The following is a 20,496-nucleotide window of genomic DNA, read 5'->3' on the forward strand; positions in this document are numbered from 1 at the left end:
TATTGGTAAGAAAGAATTTGTACTTAGCTGATCATGGAGTGCAGGGGGCTACCGTTAGATCGAAAGTCCTGTGGGGATCCCCATCCGTAGTGGTGACTAAAAATATGACGGTAGTTTGTACTACTCCCTAAAGTTGGGATTAAAGTCCAGCTTGCATGATGCTATTTCTTATCGGTTCCTAACATGCAGGACTATTCAAGCAGGGTCTGTGCAGGACAAGAACGAGGGCCTTGCTATCACACCAGACGGCAAACCTCCTCCATTTGAAAGAATAACACCACTTCGTGGAATCTTTCCTGGAAGCAAGACTCAGGAGACACCCTCGGAGAGACCTAAGGAGGCGAATTCTACGCTCTCAACATCCAGGCCGTGAGAGCCAGAGACTGGCGGTTGGGATGCAGAAGCGCCCCCTCGTTCTGAGGGTCAGAACACTCCAATCTCCACGGTTCTTCAGAGGATAATTCCAGAATAAGAGGGAACCAAATCTGACGTGGCCAGAAAGGAGCAATCAGAATCATGGTTCCCCGATCTTGCTTGAGTTTCAGCAGTCTTCCCCACAAGAGGTATGGGAGGTTATGCATACAGAAGACCCTTCCCACAATGAAGGAGAAAAGCATCTGACACTAGTCTGTCGTGGGCCTGTAGTCTGGAACAGAACTGAGGGACCTTGTGATTGAGCTGAGTGGCAAAAAGATCCACCAAGGGGGTGCCCCACATTTGGAAGATCTTGCGCATCACTCACTTACCTATGATGTTCCTTTTATCCTTTACCATCTGATTTCTTCCATACCATTTCCCTACTTTTCTTTTCCCTTTCTTCTTTCCTGTACCCTTTCCTACTCCCCTCCCTCCTTCCCTTTTCCCTGCCTCACTATCTCTCACTATACTTTAAATCATTGTTAACTTAATGTTTTTATTAACTTCATAATTTTGTGGTTTTGTTAACTTCATGATTTTGTGATTTGTTACTATGTAAGCCGCATAGAGCTTGCGATGAGTGGGAATTGTGCGGGATACAAATGTAATAATAAATAAATAAATCACACGTGAGTTGAACGACCACTCGTGAGGTTGCATTATCCTGCTCAATCTGTCAGCCAGACTGTTGTTTACACCTGCCAGATACGTGGCTTGGAGAAACATGCCTCAACGACGAGCCCAAAGCCACATCTGGATGGCTTCCTGACACAAGGGGCGAGATCCGGTGCTCCCCTGCTTGTTGTAGTACATGGCAACCTGGTTGTCTGTCTGAATTTTGATAATTTGGTTGAACAGCTGATCTCTGAAAGCCTTTAGAGCGTTCCAGATTGCTCGCAACTCCAGGAGATTGATCTGGAGACCTGATTCCTGGAGGGACCAAAGTCCTTGAGTGTGAAGCCCATCTACATACGCTCCCCACCCCAGGAGAGATGCATCTGTCGTCAGCACTTTTTGTGGCTGAGGAATTTGGAATGGGCGTCCCAAGGTCAAATTGGATCGAATGGTCAACCACCGAAGAGAGTTGCGAAACCTGATGGACAATTGGATCACATCCTCTAGATTCCCGATAGCTTGGTACCACTGGGAAGCTAGGGTCCACTGAGCTGATCTCATATGAAGGCGTGCCATGGGAGTCACATGGACTGTGGAGGCCATGTGGCCGAGAAGTCTCAACATCTGCCAAGCTGTGATCTGTTGAGACGCTCTGACCATGGAAACGAGAGACAAAAGATTGTCTGCCCTCGTCTCGGGAAGATAAGCCTGAGCTGTCGTTGAGTCCAGCAGAGCTCCTATGAATTCTAGTTTTTGAACTGGAAGGAGATGGGACTTTGGGTAATTTAAAACAAACCCGAGTAGCTCCAGGAGTCGAATAGTCATCTGCATGGACTGTACAGCTCCTGCCTCCGAGGTGCTCTTCACCAGCCAATCGTCGAGGTAAGAGAACACATGCACTCCCAGTCTGTGTAGCGACGCTGCGACCACCGCCAGGCATTTTGTAAAGACCTGGGGTGCCGAGGCCAGGCCAAAAGGCAGCACACAATACTGGAAGTGTTGCGTTCCGAGATGAAATTGAAGATACTTCCCGTGAGCTGGAACTATCGAAATGTGGGTGTAAGCATCCTTTAAGTCCAGAGAGCATAGCCAATCGTCCTTCTGAATCACTGGAAGAAGGGTGCCCAGGGAAAGCATCCTGAACTTTTCTCGGACCAGGAATTTGTTCAGGGCCCTTAGATCTAGGATGGGACACCTCCCCCCCCCGTTTTCATTTGCACAAGGAAGTACCTGGAATAGAATCTCAGCCCTTCTTGCCCGGGTGGAACGGGCTCGACCGCATTAGCGCTGAGAAGGGCAGAGAGTTCCTCTGCAAGTACCTGCCTGTGCTGGGAGCTGAAAGACTGAGCTCACGGTGTAGAAGCCAAATTGAGGGTGAATCCTAACTGGACTATTTGAAGAACCCACTGGTTGGAGGTCATGAGAGGCCACCTTTGGTGAAAAACTTTTTTTTTTTTTAAATTTTTAACAAGAATTCTTTATTGAGGTATTGTGCTTGTTACAACTCAAGTCAGTACAAACAGAAATCATATAAATCCCTTACCATATAACATCATAAGTGCTTCAGGTCTAGCAATAACACTAACATATGCATACATATTATTTCTTGTAATATATTTAAACTTTTTATGTGTATCCCCTTTCCCAAAACCAACCCCCCCTCTTCTTCCTGTGTTTCATCCCCGAGGAATATCTAACCTCCATATCTATGCCAAGAATCTGATCACTGGAGCCCAAATTTGCTCCCACTTTGCTAGGGTTTTTTGTTCCATAGCCATTAACTTTTCCATATTGCTTATATACCATACTAAATGATACCATTGTTGCATGGAGGGACACCTCGTCTGTTTCCACATCCTTGCTATCAGCAACCTGGCTGCATTAATGCATTGTTTTGCCAACTGTGCACCCGGGGCCCTTAGTCCTGTGAGAGGTTTATTAAACAAATAAATTGCTGGATCCCAGGGGATTTGTCTTTCCACCCAGACCTGTACTCTCCCCCGCACCGACTTCCAAAAAGCTGTTATTTTTCTGTAAGACCACCAGATGTGTCCCATTGTGCCCCTCTGCCCACATCCCCTCCAGCATAAATTGGAGGTATTCGGGAACATATGGTGCAGCCTCTCCGGGGTCAAATACCAGCGATACAAAATCTTTGTACAATTCTTTTGAATATTGACCGCCCAAGAGCAAGAGACCGAGGCCCTTACCATTTGTTGCCATGTTTCAGGGGTATAAGTCACTTCTAATTCTTTTTTCCATCTACTTCGATGTTTACTACTTGGCACTAGTGAGTCCCTCAAATAGCCATACAGTTCAGAAATCAACCCCTTTGTCTTTTCAGTTTCTACACATAATTGCTCCAAAAAGGTAACTTCTCCCCTTAATTTATCTCTCCGACCAGATGTCTGGAGAAAATGAATAATCTGATTATATGCGTAACGGTCTTGTTGAGGTAGTTCATATTCATTTGCTAATTCTTCAAATGTGATGAAACGATCCTCCTTCATTAGTTGCCCCCACCATATCAGTCTATTTTTCCGCCATTTGATAAAGGGGGAAAGGGAGCAGCCAGGAGGGAACGTAGCATTATATGCTATAGGTGTCAGTCTCGAGTTATGAAATCCCTTTACTCTCTCTAATTTATCCCAACATGTAAAGGTGTATTGAATGATTGGGTTAAGAGGCTTGGGGAGGTATCTATTTCTAGGGGCTAACCACAGCAACTGTCCCAACTTCAATGGGCTGTGAATCATAAATTGCTCCATCCCAATCCAGAGTTTATGATCTGACTCATGAAACCATTCAATTGCAGCTTTCGCTTGGGCAGCTCTATGATATAAGCCCAAATGTGGTACCCCTAAACCTCCCCTTCCCTTCCTAGCCATATATAATACTGATCTGGGAAAACGGGGCCTACGACCTTGCCAAATAAATTGTTTGAGTTTAACTTGAAGTGACTGTAACATACACTCATCAATTGGCAGGGGTATAGATTGAAACAAGTACAGTAATCGGGGGAGAATATTCATCTTAACCGTTGCTATTCTCCCAAACCATGATAAATGCATTGGATCCCATCTTTCCAAATCTGCCCGAAGTTCTTTTATTAGTGGCAAATAATTAGCTGCACTCATATCTTCTAATTTACGAGTAATTGTCACTCCTAGATAACGTATCCCCTGAGTAACCCAGTTAAATGGATAAAGCTGTTGACAGGCCTGGTATTCTACCTCCTCCATCCCTACCGCCATTGCCTCAGTCTTTGTGAGGTTTATTTTAAACCCCGAAACTTGGCTATAGCTCTCTATCTCAGCAAATACCGCCTGCATAGATGTTAAGGGGGAGGTTAACGTTAGTAAAACATCATCTGCAAAGAGGGCAATTTTTGATTCCCATTTACCAGCTTTCACCCCTTGTATACCCGGATTAGATCTAATATTTTGAGCTAAAGGCTCCATAACCAGGGCAAATAACAGGGGGGAAAGGGGACAGCCCTGACGAGTACCTCTAGATAGCTCAAAAAAGGAGGAAAAGCTGCCATTAATCTTGACACATGCCCTAGGCATGTTATATAATTCTCGAATCAAGCCTTGGAACACAGGCCCAAATCCAAACCTTTGTAGAACTTCATGTAGAAATGACCAATGCACTCTATCAAAAGCTTTCTCAGCATCGATACTGAGCAAGCAGCATGAGGTTCGTTGCTTATTGGTCAGATGCAGGACGTCTAGTGTCCTCTTTATATTATCAGAGGCCTGTCTGCCCATTATGAAACCTACTTGGTCAGAGTGTATCAAGGTTGGTAACACTGTTACCAACCTAGTAGCCATTACCTTAGCCAAAATACGAACATCAACATTTAATATGGAGATTGGGCGGTAAGAAGTACATTCAGTCACCTCTTTGTTAGGCTTGGGAATAACTGCCAACCATGCATCTTTCATAGTAGGGGGCAAATTTCCTCCCTCCCTTACCGAATTAAGTACCTCAGTCAGGACAGGTGCAAGGTAAGGGGCAAATGCTTTGTAAAATTCTCCTGTGTATCCATCTAAACCTGGAGATTTTCCTGTCTTCAAGGTCTTAATAGCCTTGAGTACTTCCTCTACTTTAATCGGTGCTTCCAGCTTATTTCGATGGTCTGTTCTCAAAGGTGAGAGATCCAGACCCTCCAGATAAGTCTGTATACTAGTAAGTGATATGGATGGGTCTCTAGAGTATAAATCAGCATAAAATTCCCTAAATCTATTCCCAATATCTTGAGATGTAGAAAGAGTTTTACCCTCCTTGTCTTTGATACGAAATACATTTCTATCCCTCCTAAGTTTACGCAACTTAAGCGCCAATTGGCGATTAATTTTATTTTTCTCTCTATAGGCCTGCAGCTGGAGTATCTCATTAATAAAATCAAGATCCTTGGTCAGCAGCATATCTAATTGCAGCCGTGCCTCTTGAAGAGATCTGTAGATCCTAGAGGATCCCGTCCGTTTATGTTGGATCTCTAAATCCGCAATCCGGCCCCTCCAGTACCGTTTCAGGGCATCATTCTTTCGCTTAAGGCGACCTGCTACTGTCATAAAGTGGCCTCGTGATACAGCTTTTAGAGCTTCCCATACCACGGCAATAGAGGGGCCCGAGCGCAAATTAAAGCTTAAATATTCTTTGAGTACCTTCACATAGTTTGTACAAATGTTTTCGTCTCTAAGTAAAGTATTATTAAAGGTCCACCTTTTATGTAGAACATCATCACTAATCAGCGATATCTGTGCTACAGAGGGAGCATGGTCGGACACAGTAATGCTTCCTATTTGTGTGCTTCTCACCTGGCTACCTAGCAGTTTATCCACAAAAAGAAAGTCAATGCGAGAGTAAGAAGCATGCACTGGGGAATAAAAGGAGTAATCACGATCAAGGGGATGACCGTCTCGCCAGGCATCAAAAAGTCCCAATTCCGCAACACAGGATGCCAGTTGCTCGGCTAACACTCTATCTGCTCGAGCAGCCAGTCCTGAATGGTTCAAGTCTGGGTTCATGGTGGCGTTAAAATCTCCCCCTAAAATAAGCTGACCCCCAATCAAGGTTCTAACGCTCTTCTTCAGTGTTTTAAAAAAAAGAGGCTTGGCCCGTATTGGGCCCATAAATAGATCCCCATGTATATTCCTTAGTTTCCAACACTCCGCGAATCAAAAGGAGTCTTCCAGCTGAGTCTCTCTTGATTTGCTGGATTTGTATTGGTACACTATTGTGAAAAAATAGCGCCACTCCCCGCTTCTTACTATTCGCAATGTCAGAGGCAAAATAGATTTTTGAGTAACTGGTCGGATGAAACAGATGTTCATGTGCACGTTTTAAATGTGTCTCTTGCAACATGACCACCTGCGGTCTTAATCTAGCTAATTCTTGGTATATAAACTGTCATTTTCTTGGAACATTTAAGCCCTTCACATTCCATGTAAGTATCTTTAGATCAGCCATTGTCCATCATCTATAGGTATAAAGAAGGCATAGATCAAGGTATACCACCTTATTTTCAATAGAAATTTCCTCCAATTAAAACACAGAAGAGAGATGTTATTCCCCCCCATCCCCCCCCAAACCCAACCCTATTTTCCATGTGGAGGAGAAAGAGGACTCCCCTTCCACCCACCCACATTAAACTCCCAACAAGATCAACCGCCTCTCCTATTGCCTATCTTCCCATTCTCCCTTCCAGCCCCAAATAACTTCCCTCCAGATTCATACAGATACCTCTCTGCATTCAAGTCTCTGGTTAAGATAATCTTTCCAAGATTAAATCAAAAAATTGTCCCAGTTCAGGTTACTGTTCTTGTCTTTGCCGCACGTGAGCTTCTGGCCTTATTGAAGACTTGCTTCCATTGGTGGACTTTATCCCGCACTTTGTTCGCCGCTGCAGTCTCATCAGCTTCTGTTTCCATCAGGCCCGCCAGTTGTAGCAGCTGCTTTGCCTCCGCTTTGGTCCGCATCCGATGTGATTTGCCCGAGATAGCAAAGCACAATGCAAATGGAAAGGCCCATCTGTATTTGATGTTATGCTTATTCAAGGCTGCTAGTACTGGTTTCATCTCTCTACGCCACTGCAGCGTACGGGTAGACAGATCTTGATATACAGTTATCAAATTATCATGGTATTTCAGCTCTTTTCGTTGGCGTGCCAGAGCAATTAGGTTCTCTTTTTTAGAAAATTTCCAGAATCGCACAATTATATCCCGCGGTTTATTATTATGGGGATTACCCAGTGCTCTATGCGCTCTTTCAATTTCTGGTATAGGAGTGTCAGGCTGTGCCTCTAGCATATATCCACAGATCTCTTGCACAATTTTCAAGACCTCCTCCTGGGTCTCCCCTTCTGGCATGCCACGAAAACGCAAATTCTTGCGTCTACTTCGATTTTCAATATCATCAAGCTTATATTGTAGCTCAGTTATTTGTGTTTCGTATTCTTCATCACGTTGGCGCAATTGTTGTACAACTTCCACGTGGTCATCCATCCATGTTTCCAGGTCTTCAATGTGAGTACCCACTTCCTTTAACTCACTCCGTAAATTATCAATCTGCTCCACGATGTCTGCTTTCATATGAGCAAGATCCTTTCGTAAATCCAAGAGCAGACGCGCGGAGTGTGATTTTCTAACCCCGCCACTCTCGTCATCCGATCTCCCCGATTCATAATCAGAGGCCTCTTTGGGTTGCGGGGAAACATGGCACGAAGACGCTTTTGATGTGCGTTGGCTGCTGCGCGCCCCACTTTTTGTCTCTAAGCTCTTCATTTTTTGCGACATCTCACCTTCCCACTCTTCAAACGTCTCTTAATCAAACAGAGAGGTATAAATTGCGTCTTATTTAACGCTAATGTTAGCTTTGTTAGCTGGATTGATCGGGAGCACCGAGATCAGGCTTCCATCGAGGTCAGTGACGTCACCGGAAGTCTGGTGAAAAACTTTTAACCCCCCCCCCCCCCCGACTGGTAAGTCGTCCGGCACGGACACGTTTACTGCGGCTGTGCTCAGCTGGAGCCAGTCAAAAGCCCGTCCCTTGCTTTTGCTAGGGAGCTGCAAGGGCTCGTTTAGGCACACGCTGTCGACGAGAACGAAAGCGCTGGGGCTGAGCCTGAGCAGGCTGTCGGGCAGGTGGAGTGTACCTACGCTTATTATAAGAATAGGGAGCACTCCTGCCCCTGAAAAAACGTCTACCAGTTGAGGTAGATGCTGAAGGTGCCCGGTGGGAGAGATTGTCGAGAGTGGTGACCCGCTGGTTGAGCTGTTCTACAACCTGCTCGACCTTCTCTCCAAAAACGTTATCCCCCCGGCAAGGAACATCTGCAAGCCGCTGCTGGGTCCTACTTTCCAGGTCATGCAGCCATGAGAGTCTGCGCATCACTATACCTTGAGCAGTGGACCTAGATGCAACATCAAAAGTGTCATAAGCACCCCTGGACAGGAATTTACGACATGCCTTCAAGCTGCCTGACCACCTCCTGAAAAGGCCTGGCTTGCTCCACAGGGAGCTTATCTATCAGGTCCGCCAGTTGCTTCACATTGTTCCGCATATGATTGTTCGTGTAGAGCTGGTACGACTGGATCTTGGACACAAGCATGGAGGCCTGGTAGGTCTTCCTCCCAAAGGAGTCGAGAGTTCTAGATTCCCACCCCGGGGGCGCCGAGGCAAAATTTCTAGAAGTGCCAGCTCTCTTCAGGGCAGAGTCCACAACCATAGAGTCGTGAGGTAACTGGGTCCTCATCAACTCAGGTTCTCCATGGACCCTATACTGGGACTCAATCTTCTTAGGGATGGTGGGATTAGTTAAAGGTTTCGTCCAGTTCCTAAGCAAAGTCTCCTTGAGAACCTTATGCAAAGGAGCCATGGACGACTCCTTAGGTGGTGAAGGATAGTCGAGGACCTCGAGCATCTCAGTCCTGGGCTCATCCTCAGTAACCACAGAGAAGGGAATGCCCACAGACATTTCCCGGACAAAAGAGGAGAAAGAAAGACTCTCCGGTGGAGAAAGCTTTCTTTCAGGAGAGGGAGTGAGGTCACAAGGAAGACCACAAGAATCCTCGGATGAGAAATACCTGGTATCCTCTTCCTCCCCCCATGAGGCCTCCTCCTCGGTGTCGGACAAAAGCTCCAGAACAGCAGTCCGAAACCAGGCCCGTCTCGACTCCGAGGAACGATGTCCTCGATGGTGTCCTCGAGAAGTCGACTCCCTCGGCGGTGGCGATGAAGCTCCCTCCAACGACACTGACAGGGAGTCGACCTGGATGGCAGCCGAAGCGGTACCGGTGTCGGGGACCTCACCACAGGCAAGGAGCCAGCCGGCGCTTCTGCCAACGGTACCGAGGGTGCAAGCACCGTCTGTACCAGTACAGACTGGCGCATCAGCCATTCCAGAAGACCCGGAAGAACGGCTCGGAGGCGCTCGTCCAGAGTCTCTACCAGAAAAGGCAGGGAAGCTGGTGTAGGAGTCGGAGACAGAACCTGCAAAGGACGAGGAGGCAGTACCGGGCTGTCCATCGACCGACATATCGACACCTCCTGAATAGAGGGGGAGTGGTCCTCCCAGCGTCGATGCTTCTCGGGTGTCGATTCCCTCAACGCCCCGGAGATCCCAGTACCGTGTCGAGAAGGAGACCGGTGCCGATGCTTCTTGACCTTCGCCCGAGGCATGGCATCGGTACCCCTCGGTAACGACGAGGACATCAAATCCAAACGTCTCCTCCGGGTTGGGTCCGAAGATGGTCAGTCCCGATGGGCCTGCGAAGCAGGAGCCTTCGAGATGGGTGGAGACCCACTCGACGGCTTACTACTCCCAGAGTGCAGTGGTCTGCGGACAGCCATTACCTGCACTCCCGAGGTCGATGTTTGCTCCAGTGCCGACATAGACACCGCCAAACTCGGTACCTCTTTCGACATCGAAGTACCGGGTAAAGCTCCAAACAGACGGTCCAGTTGAGTTTGTCTTGCCGCTTGTGTCCGCTTCTTGAGACTGAGACACAATTTACAGGCGGCTGGGTGATGTTCGGGCCCAAGGCACTGAATACACCATGCGTGTGGATCAGAACCCGAGATTGCCCAGTTGCAGCGACCACACTTCTTGAAGCTGCTGGGAATCCTCGATGTCATGGACGGAAAAATAGCGGCGGCGAAGTCAAAGTCGTCGATGGTGCCAAAAGTAAAGGCACAAAAAAGGTAAAAACCCGAATGGGCGGCCTAAGATGGCCTCAATGGCGGTGAAACGAAACTTAGCTGGCCCAAACTAAAAGTCTAAGGAAACATACCTTTTTTTTTTTTTTTTTTTTAACAACAGCTCAACGGAGCCAAAGAAGAAGAAAAAAAACGCAAAAATCGCAATGAAAAAACCGAAGGCTTCTCAGGACGCGCTGAGAGGGACCAAAACACAGTCTCTCTCAATCACGGACAAAAAGAAACTGATGTCCCCGTGCGATGGGCGGGAAGATGGCCGCGCATGCGCGCAACCGAAGGCTCTAGCAAACTTTTGTTGCTAGGAAGATTTCTGGACCTCAGGGCTGCCGTGGACGTCACCCATCAGTGAGAACAAGCAGCCTGCTTGTCCTCAGAGAAGTATTTTTTCACAGAGAGTGGTGGATACTTGGAATGCCCTCCCGTGGGAGGTGGTGGAGATGAAAACGGTAATGGAATTAAAAAGTGCATGGGATGAACACAAAGGAATCCTGTTCAGAAAGAATGGATCTGTAACATGGTGTCAGAATTATTGAGCAGATTGTGCTAAATCAGAGATATATATATATATATATATATATATAATATATACATACCTCTATATAAAAGGCACCACCAACGTTCTGTGAAGCCTCCAGCCGGAAGTGTGAAGGGGGAGAGATATCTGGTTTCCCCATGAGTGTCTGCCCCGCCCTCGCTCTCTCTGTAACACAAACAGTGAAGGAAAACACAGCAAAGCACGAAATCAAATCGCTCTCTCTGTAACAGTGAAGGACTCAGAGGGGGGAGGGGACAGAGGGCAGGGACACACACACTCCCACATGCACACAGAAGAAAACCTTGCTAGCCCCCGTTTCATTTGCATCAGAAACGGGGCTTTTTTACTAGTATATATATATATATATATAGCAGCACAAAAATACAGCTTTAAAAATATATATATTTGAAGATGCAACTGGCTTTCATTCCAAAGCTCTTTTTCCCCATCCCTTTTTCTGGGAACTTCTGATAGCAGGGCTAGGCAATTACAAACACTTAACAGAGACAAAAGGTAGCTTTCTTCTCCTCCCATCTGCAACAAAGCATGACTAGGTGGATACCTGAAAGCTCACCCAGACATCTCCGAAAACCAAAGACCCAAGAGACAGAAAGTCTGGAGAACCCATTGACAACAAAGAACTCAGAGGAAAACCATAAACAAAACATTTGCCTGTCATCAGAGGTATACCTGCCCCTCCCATCAACTATCAGACAAATGGACGCCAGGACATCTGCAGATCATGTGAACAGACTACAACAACCATAATGCCTTGCAAGTTATCCAGTGCAAACCAGGAAGCAGGTGCTGGGACTCTGTGATCATATCCTCCTGCAGCTTGCAAGATATAAAAGCAAAAGCTGTTTCCCCAAGATTCAGATTCTCTCTTCAGCTGCAAGCAACTCAGATCCACTCACTGCAGAAGCCCTGCTCCTGTCCTGACCATGTGCTCATCACTCAGCTCTGTGACAAAGACTCTCCTGTAAGTTATAACTTTTGATCTAGATTTGCTACCTTACTTAATACAGATTATCTGTAAAGATCTCTTAAAAGAACTATCTCTCGTTTGTGCTAGCCTTATATAATTGCATTAATCTGTAACTTAATAAACCTTTTGAATCTAAATATATAGTGTACTTGTCCTTTAAACCTGGTAATGCAGGTTAATGCAATCCAATAAATACACTTAATTCCTTTTATTCTTGAATCGTTCTTACCTTGTGGGTAAGTGGTGGAGAAATTTTAGCAAGTGCCCTTAAAATATTCCCCTGCTCCTTGTTCTTAAATATCATATTAGGACTGTGACAATTTTGTAACATTTTTAATGGATATTAAGAACATTTAAATTATTTCCTGTAACATTTTTATATTTCCTGTAACAGATCCACAGAAGATTAGTGGAGATTCAGGGGCAAAACTGGTAATTGGGCAGTAGTAAAGCTAGTACTGGGTAGATTTCTACAGTCCATGCCCTGATAATAGCAAGGCCAAATCGCACATTAAAAGTAGCACATACGAATTTATCTTGTTGGGCAGACTGGATGGACCATACAGGTATCTGCTGTCATCTACTATGCTACTATATTACTATATTAAAGAGGTAAGGGTGGGGTGCAAATAACATTCACAAGTGCAGCCCGGGGCTCTGTATAAAGTGCCGTCACTGCCCTAACATACATCCTTGAGACTCCCACATGTACCAACGTCCCAAATAATAATGGCCAACTAATGTGATTGAATGTGCACTATGTATCACGTAGGGATATTTTATTATTTTTTATTTTTTTTTTTTGGGGGGGGGGGGGGGGGGGCTCAGGACCTCCCTTATATTCACAGCATCCCTCTGAATAATGAAACGGGTTTCCTGTTAGATTATTTCATCCCCCCTTAATTATTCTGTGTGCTGTTTTCAATCCTTGCTAACTAGATCAGGATGCAGGGTGACCTTCAGAAATTGTGCAAGGACAGCCATGTCACCCCCCCCCCCCCCCACTCCTACTAACTAGACTGGACCCAAAAGCATGTTTACGCATTTAGTGCGATTTGTTGGGCAAGCGATGAGAGAAGGGGAAGTAGATCTTTTTACTGAGACAGATGTGTGTGGGTGGGAGACAGTTATACAAGATCTTGGGGAAGGAGATAAGTACATAAGCACTGTCACGCTGGGAAAAGACCAAAGGTCCATCAAGCCCAGCACTCGGTCTCCGACAGCGGCCAATCCAGGCCCCAAGAACCTGGCAAAAACCCAGAATTTAATAACGATCAATGGACTTTTCCTTCAGGAATCTGTCCAGACCCCCTTTAAACTCAGCAAGGCCAGCTGCCGTCACTACCTTCTCCGGCAATGAGTTCCAGAGTCTAACCACACGCTGAGTAAAGAAAAACTTTCTCCAATTTGTTTTAAACCTACCACATTCTAATTTCATCTTGTGTCCCCTAGTTCTATTATTGTTAGAAAGCGTAAACAAACGCTTCACATCTGTCCGCTCTACCCCACTCATTATTTTGTAGACCTCTATCATATCACCCCTCAGCCGCCTTTTCTCCAGGCTAAAGAGTCCTAGCCGTCTTAACCTCTCCTCATAAGGTAGTCGTCCCATCCCTTTTATCATTTTCGTCGCCCTTCTCGGCACCTTCTCCAATTCCTTTGTATCTTTTTTGAGATGAGGCGACCAGAACACAATACTCTAGGTGCGGTCACACTATGGAGTGATATAACGGCATTATAACATCCTCATGCTTGTTTTCCATCCCTTTTCTAATAATACTCAACATTCTGTTCAACTTTTTAGCCGCCGCAGCATATTGAGCGGAAGATTTCAATGTTCTATCCACGATGACTCCCAGATCCCTTTCTCGGTCCGTAACTCCTAAAGCGGAACCTTGGATGACATAGCCGTAATTCGGGTTCCTCCTTCCCACGTGCATCACTTTGCACTTGTCAACGTTGAACTTCATCTGCCATTTGGACGCCCAATCCCCCAGTCTCACGAGGTCCTCTTGTAATCTTTCACACTCCTCCCGCAAAGAGACGACCCTGGATAACTTTGTGTCATCTATGACTTTAATTACCTCACTAGTTACTCCCATCTCAAGGTCATTTATAAATATGTTAAAAAGCAGCAGTCCCAGCACAGACCCCTGAGGGACCCCACTAACTACCCTTCTCCATCGAGAATACTGACCATTCAACCCTACTCTCTGCTTCCTGTCTTTTAACCAGCTCTTAATCCATAATAATACACTGCCTCCGATCCCATGACTCTCCAGTTTCCTTTGGAGTCTTTCAAGAGGCACTTTGTCAAACGCCTTCTGAAAGTCTAGATATACAATATCCACCAGCTCCCCTTTGTCCACATGCTTGTTCACCCCCTCGAAAAAATGCAGTAGATTTGTGAGGCAAGACTTCCCTTCACTAAATTGTGCTGACTTTGTCTCAGCAGCCCATGCTTTTGTACGTGCTCCATAATTTTATTCTTAATAATAGCCTCCATCATTTTTCCTGGCACCGACGTCAGACTCACCGTCAGAAGAATGGAAAACCCCCCTTTTTTCTGTATTTTTGCTGACCAATGTTAAGTCATGTCTAGGGCAAGACAGCTTAAGAATTTATTGATTGTGAACTTTGTTACAAACTTTTAGAAGATAAGTACATGCATATAGAATGGTCCAAAGTAAGTTAGATAACTTTAATGGATATTTAGATTTGTATTAATCTTTGGGTCAAGATTTCCTGTTTCATACAGTTTGAAACCACATTATATCTAGATAGTGCAAAGGGGAAGTTGGGAACAGTCTGCTAGCTCAAATACAAGGTAAGCTGGTACATATAGTTTGGATATGTGATATAAAAAAACTGCTGAAGTAGCACGAGTATGGGGGGCATGGAATTTGTGACAGAAGGTATGGTGGGTGGAGATAGCGTGGCTTTCTGACTCACAGTCAGATTTATTTTATTTATTTTTATTACATTTGTACCCCGCGCTTTCCCACTCATGGCAGGCTCAATGTGGCTTACATGGGGCAATGGAGGTTTAAGTGACTTGCCCAGAGTCGCAAGGAGCTGCCTATGCCTGAAGTGGGAATCGAACTCAGTTCCTCAGTTCCCCTGGACCAAAGTCCACCACCCTAACCACAAGGCCACTCCTCCAGATGCACAAAGGACCCATTAAGGATCCGTCTGCGTTTCCAAATCGGTAAAAATGGGAAAATTAGGTTCTTACCTTAGTAATTTTCTTTCCTTTAGTCACAGCAGATGAATCCATTAACTGATGGGTTGTATCTGCCTACCAGCATGTGGAGATAGAGAACACTGAAAAACCATAGTGCCTCTTGGACGGCTAGCCCCAACTGCCTTCAGTATTTGAGATTTCCAAAGCAGAGTAAACCATAAAGGTATAATAACAGAAACTTTCCTCACAGCGAACAAACGCCCCAGAACAAGAGCAATAACCATACAAAGGACATCATGTAGAAATTTTGAGAACTGGTATCCAACTTCTCCCAATGAGATCTATATCTGCATGAAAGATGTGAACAAAAAACAAGTCAGACAGGGAGGGATCATGGATTCATCTGCTGTGACTAAAGGAAAGAAAATTTCCAAGGTAAGAACCTAATTTTCTCCTCCTTGTCATCAGCAGCAGATGAATCCATTAACTAATGGGATGTACAAAAGCAATCCCTACTTAGGGTGGAAACAGGCCACACCGCGAGCAAGCACTTGTGCTCGAAAAATAGCGTCGTGCTTCGCTGCAACATCCAGCCTATAATGCCGGACAAATGAGAGCTGAGAAGCCCAAGTAGTCGCACTACAGATCTCTTGAAGAGAGAGTGCACCCGTTTCAGCCCACGAGGAGGAAATCGCTCTCGTGGAATGCGCCTTAAACGCTTCAGGCGGAGACCGACCTGAAAGCAGATACGCAGAAAAAATGACTTCCTTGTGCCAACGGGCTATAGTGGCCTTAGACGCCGGGCCTCCACGCCGAGGACCTGACAACAAGACAAAAAGGCGATCAGAAGTCCTGAAGTCATTTGACATCTGTAGATACTGCAACATCGCCCTGCGGACATCCAGAAGATGCAACTGCCCAAAGGAGCCTAGGAACTCTTCCCTAGAAAAGGAAGGAAGAAAAATGGGCTGGTTCAGGTGAAACGCTGAAACCACCTTAGGCAGGAAGGAAGGCACTGCACGTACCATTACTCTGGACTCCGAGAATTGCAGAAAAGGGTCCCGACAGGACAGCACCTGCAGCTCAGACACGCATCTAGCCGATGTAATGGCCATCAAAAAGACTGTCTTGAGAGTCACATCCATCTCCGAAGCTCGCTTAAGCGGCTCGAAGGGCGAACACTGAAGAGCCTTCAACACCAGCCCCAGGTTCCAGGCCGGACAGGGCAACCAGACGGGAGGACGGAGCCTAAGCACCCTCTGAGAAATCGGGCAATGTCCGGATGAGCAGCAAGGGAAAAGCCAGCGACTTTCCCTCGATAGCATGATAATGCTGCCACTTGCACCCGCAGGGAATTGTAAGCCAGGCCTTTTTGTAAGCCCTCCTGCAAAAAGTCCAGCACTGTCGAGACTGTAGCCTGCGTGGGTGTGATCGCCTTTGAAACACCACATGCCTCAAATTTGCGCCAGATCCGAACATAAGCTGCGGAGGTGGACCGCTTGCAGGCCTGCAAGAGAGTGGAGATGACCTTGTTAGAGTAGCCTTTGTCTCGCAATTGCGCCCTCTCAATAGCCAGGCCGTAAGACCAAATCGGCAGTGATCCTCCATAGACACTGGACCCTGAACCAACAGGTTCGGCACCAGGGGCAAATGCACCAGAGCGTCCACCAACAGCCGCCGGAGATCCGCATACCATGGACGCCTTGGCCAATCTGGAGCGATGAGAATCACCAGACCTCGGTGCTGTCGAATCCGCAGTAGGACTTGCCCTATCAAGGACCAAGGAGGGAACACATACAGGAGCTCCGAGGGCCAGGGTTGAGCCAGAGCATCCAACCCCACCAAGTGAGGATCTCCCCTTCTGCTGAAAAAGCGAGGTACTTTGGTGTTTGCACTTGACGCCATTAGATCCATTCTGGGAGTCCCCCATTTGGCACAAATCTGAAGAAAAACTTCTTCTGCCAGTTCCCATTCCGCCGGGTCGATTTGATGCCTGCTGAGAAAATCGGCTTGCACGTTGCTCTGACCTGCTATGTGAGCTGCCGACAGAAGCTGCAGGTGTAGCTCGGCCCAGTGGCAAATCTGAGCGGCCTCTGTGGCCAGGACCCTGCACTGAGTGCCTCCCTGATGATTTTTGTATGCCACTGCTGTCGTGTTGTCTGACAGAACCCGGACAGCAAGCCCCTTCAGAGTCTTTTGAAAAGCCATATGAGCCTGGAATATCGCTCTCAGTTCCAAGCGATTGATGGACCATCCCACTTCCACGGGTGTCCACAGACCCTGAGCATAGCTTCCCTGGTAATGCGCTCCCCAGCCTAGAAGGCTGGCATCTGTTATCAACAGGCACGAAGAAGGAAGCGCAAGAGGCATTCCTTGGTGCAGCATCCTGTCGGAGAGCCACCACTCCATACTGAGCCAGGCCACAGGGAGCAACGTTAGTCTGCGTTGATATTCCTGGGACATCGGAGACCATTGTTGAAGCAGGGCAATCTGCAGAGGCCTCATATGTGCTCTCGCCCAAGGCACCACCTCCAAGGTGCCCGTCATCGACCCCAGCAGCTGGACAAAGTCCCAAGCTCGCGGGCGAGGCATCCGCAGGAGCAGACGGACCTGATTCTGAAGCTTGCACTGCCTTTGGTCGGGGAGAAAGACAAACCCCAATGCCTTGTAGAACCGGACCCCCAAATACTCGAGAGACTGAGAGGGGGTCAGGTGACTTTTGGGTATATTGACCACCCAGCCTAGCGCCTGCAGGACCGCCACCACTCTGGCTGTGGCAAGACGACTCATCTGCCGAATCCGCTCTGATGAGACAGGCGTCGAGAGAAGGGTGAACTCTGATACCTTCTCGCCTGAGGCTGGCAGCTATGACCACCATTACCTTGGAGAAGGTACGGGGAGCTGTGGCTAGGCCAAAAGGCAAGGCCCGAAACTGGAAATGTTTTCCCAACACCTCAAAGCGGAGGAACCACTGCTGTGGAGGCCAGATAGGAATGTGCAAATATGCTTCTTTTAGGTCCAGAGACGTGAGAAACTCTCCTGGTTGTACCGCCATGACGGAGCGCAGGGTTTCCATGCAAAAATGCCTCACTCTTAGTGACTTGTTGACTTCCATTAAGTTGAGGGTAGGCCGAAAAGACCCTCCTTTTTGCGGCACCACAAAATAAATGGAGTAACGACCATAGCCGAGCTCGGCGGGAGGCACAGTGACCACCGCCCCGAGGTGCAACAAGCCTTGCAAGGTCTCCTCTACCGCCGCTCGTTTGACGGCAGAACCGCATCGGGACTCCACAAACACGCCTCTCACCGGGGCATTGAATTCTAATCTGTAGCCATCTCTGATCAGGTTCAAAACCCACTGATCTGAGGTAATCTTGACCCATTCCTCGAGAAAGAGGAAAAGACGTCCTCCAAATGCAGGAATCAAGGAGTGGGCCGGCGCACCATCATTGAGAGGGTCGCCCATGAACTCCAAGCCTTGAGCCGGCCGCTGCGGAATGTTTGTTCGAGCGAAAGGAGTTCCTCTGCTGAAAGCGGGTATGTGAAGTAAACCCAGTAGAATGCCCCGGGCGGTACCTTCTAGCTTCACGGAAGCGAGGTCTGGAAGAGGAAGGAACCTCCTGACCCTTGGAAGAAGGCCGTGGCCTATCCTTGGGTAAGCGCTGGGGTTTAGTTTCCCCCAGGCCTTTAACAATTTTCTCCAACTCCTCACCAAATAGGAGAAGGCCCTGGAAGGGCAACTCCACCAACCTTTGCTTAGAGGCCATGTCAGCCACCCAATACTGTAGCCATAGAAGGCGGCGAGCGGCCACAGCCATCTGTTTAGCCGAAGCTCTGATCAGTTCATAGAGGGTGTCAGACAAAAATGACAAGGCCAACTCCATCCGCGGTGCCACCTCCGCAAGGGGCTCCGCTCCATCCCCGGGCTGTTCCACTGTCTGTTGCAAGCAAGCAAGGCAGGCTTGAGCAGCATAACAACTGCACATAGACGCCCATAAGGCTAGGCCTGAAATCTCAAAGGACCGTTTGATTGCTGATTCCAGACGTCGGTCCTGCATGTCCTTCAGGGCGACCCCTCCCTCTACTGGGAGGGTAGTCTTTTTCGTCACAGCCGTGACTAGGGCATCCACTTTAGGCACGGCCTGGGGAGATAGAGAATACTGGGAGGCAGATGGAGCTAGCTGGCCAAGAGGCACTATGGTTTTTCAGTGCTATCTCCCCCTGCTGGTAGGTGGACACAACCCATTTGTAATGGATTCATCTGCTTGATGACAAGGAAGTGGCATTTATCTGCTATCATTTTTTCTGTTTTTAGAATTACAGTATATAGTCTACACATTTAAGTGTGTGCCCCACCTACCCTCTGCCCATGTGAGCATCCACCTTCAAAGTATGCACTATCACATTTTGGTACCATTCTATAGCACACAGCTGTAATACTGGCTTTCACACATGTGCATATGACAATATTTTGGTCATCTACGCATGTATATGGTGCCTAAATTTCAGTGTCCTCTTTATAGAATTACCCCCCCCCCCAATGCAATCTACACCTACTCCGCTATTAGTTTAGTTTAGGACTGCTATTTAGCATACTTAAACTAAACACACTGCATTTCGGTTACTTTACACATTTGGGGGGGGGGGGGGGCTTGAACCTCTATGTGCCAGGATTTGGCGTTTAAAATACCAATAACGCTTCTAAAATGAGTCATTACCACCATTGTATGAACATCTCTAGCACAAGAACAGTAATTAAATCTATAGATTGGGATTACTTACCTACCAGTGGAAGGAGTACAGACGGTTTGTAAGAGAAATCAGGATAGGCCTGATTTTTATTAAACATAACCTTGATAGTTTTCACGACACCTACCCGTCTGCTTCGACCGCTACGCTTGTTCTTCCGTTATAGAGAATAGTCCTTGCACCTTTGTTCAACAATACATTTTCAGCTCCCCGGCAAACTTGGTATCAAACTTTTCAGTAGCTTTTCTGTGTTTCTAATACATCTGAGGAAATAGTACTAGACATATCTTTCGGATCTTCTTTCTGTCAACAAATAAGTGTGGACTAAACTATGAGTATCAGGGCGAGATGGACTCCCTCAAGTTTCAAGGAGGATGACGCTTTGTATGAATGACGCACAAAATATGCGACAACTAAGACAATACTGAGACGCCCCCACTGTTCATGATAGTGTGTAAAACCGTAGACTACAAATCCCAACAGGCAGCCTCGTTATCGAGACTAGCGAGCCCTGATACTCCACAGTTTATTTTATCTTGGTTCCAAAACTATCTAATGTTGAAAATATTTATAACTGGGTTATATTTTTATAAGTGGATAGATAAACTGATAACCGAAAGCTTACTTGCTAATGCAGAAACCCATTTCCTGCCAGTTATCGTTTAGGTCGGGAAATTAATACGTTTACTATTTCCGGTGCTGTTTTAAACCAAGATGGCAGTTCTATTGGCGGTAAATTCAGGTATGCTAAAGTAAATGTTTGCTATTAAAAGTAGCGGGGTGTGG

At 46.9% G+C, this 20,496-nt stretch overlaps 1 protein-coding gene across 2 annotated transcripts in view; it reads right to left on the reverse strand.

The window, feature by feature from the left end:
* MRPS33 (mitochondrial ribosomal protein S33) overlaps nt 1-20,111 on the reverse strand; it is a 96,705-nt gene extending 76,594 nt beyond the window's left edge. The window contains exon 1 of one of the 2 annotated variants that reach the window (XM_030217056.1): nt 19,838-20,111. The gene's annotated coding sequence lies outside the window, so the exon portion shown is untranslated. The other variant, XM_030217057.1, reaches the window with a different exon arrangement.
* Nucleotides 20,112-20,496: the final 385 nt, after the last annotated feature.

The sequence above is a fragment of the Microcaecilia unicolor genome, chromosome 10, assembly GCF_901765095.1.
Source record: "Microcaecilia unicolor chromosome 10, aMicUni1.1, whole genome shotgun sequence".
Lineage (NCBI taxonomy): Eukaryota > Metazoa > Chordata > Amphibia > Gymnophiona > Siphonopidae > Microcaecilia > Microcaecilia unicolor.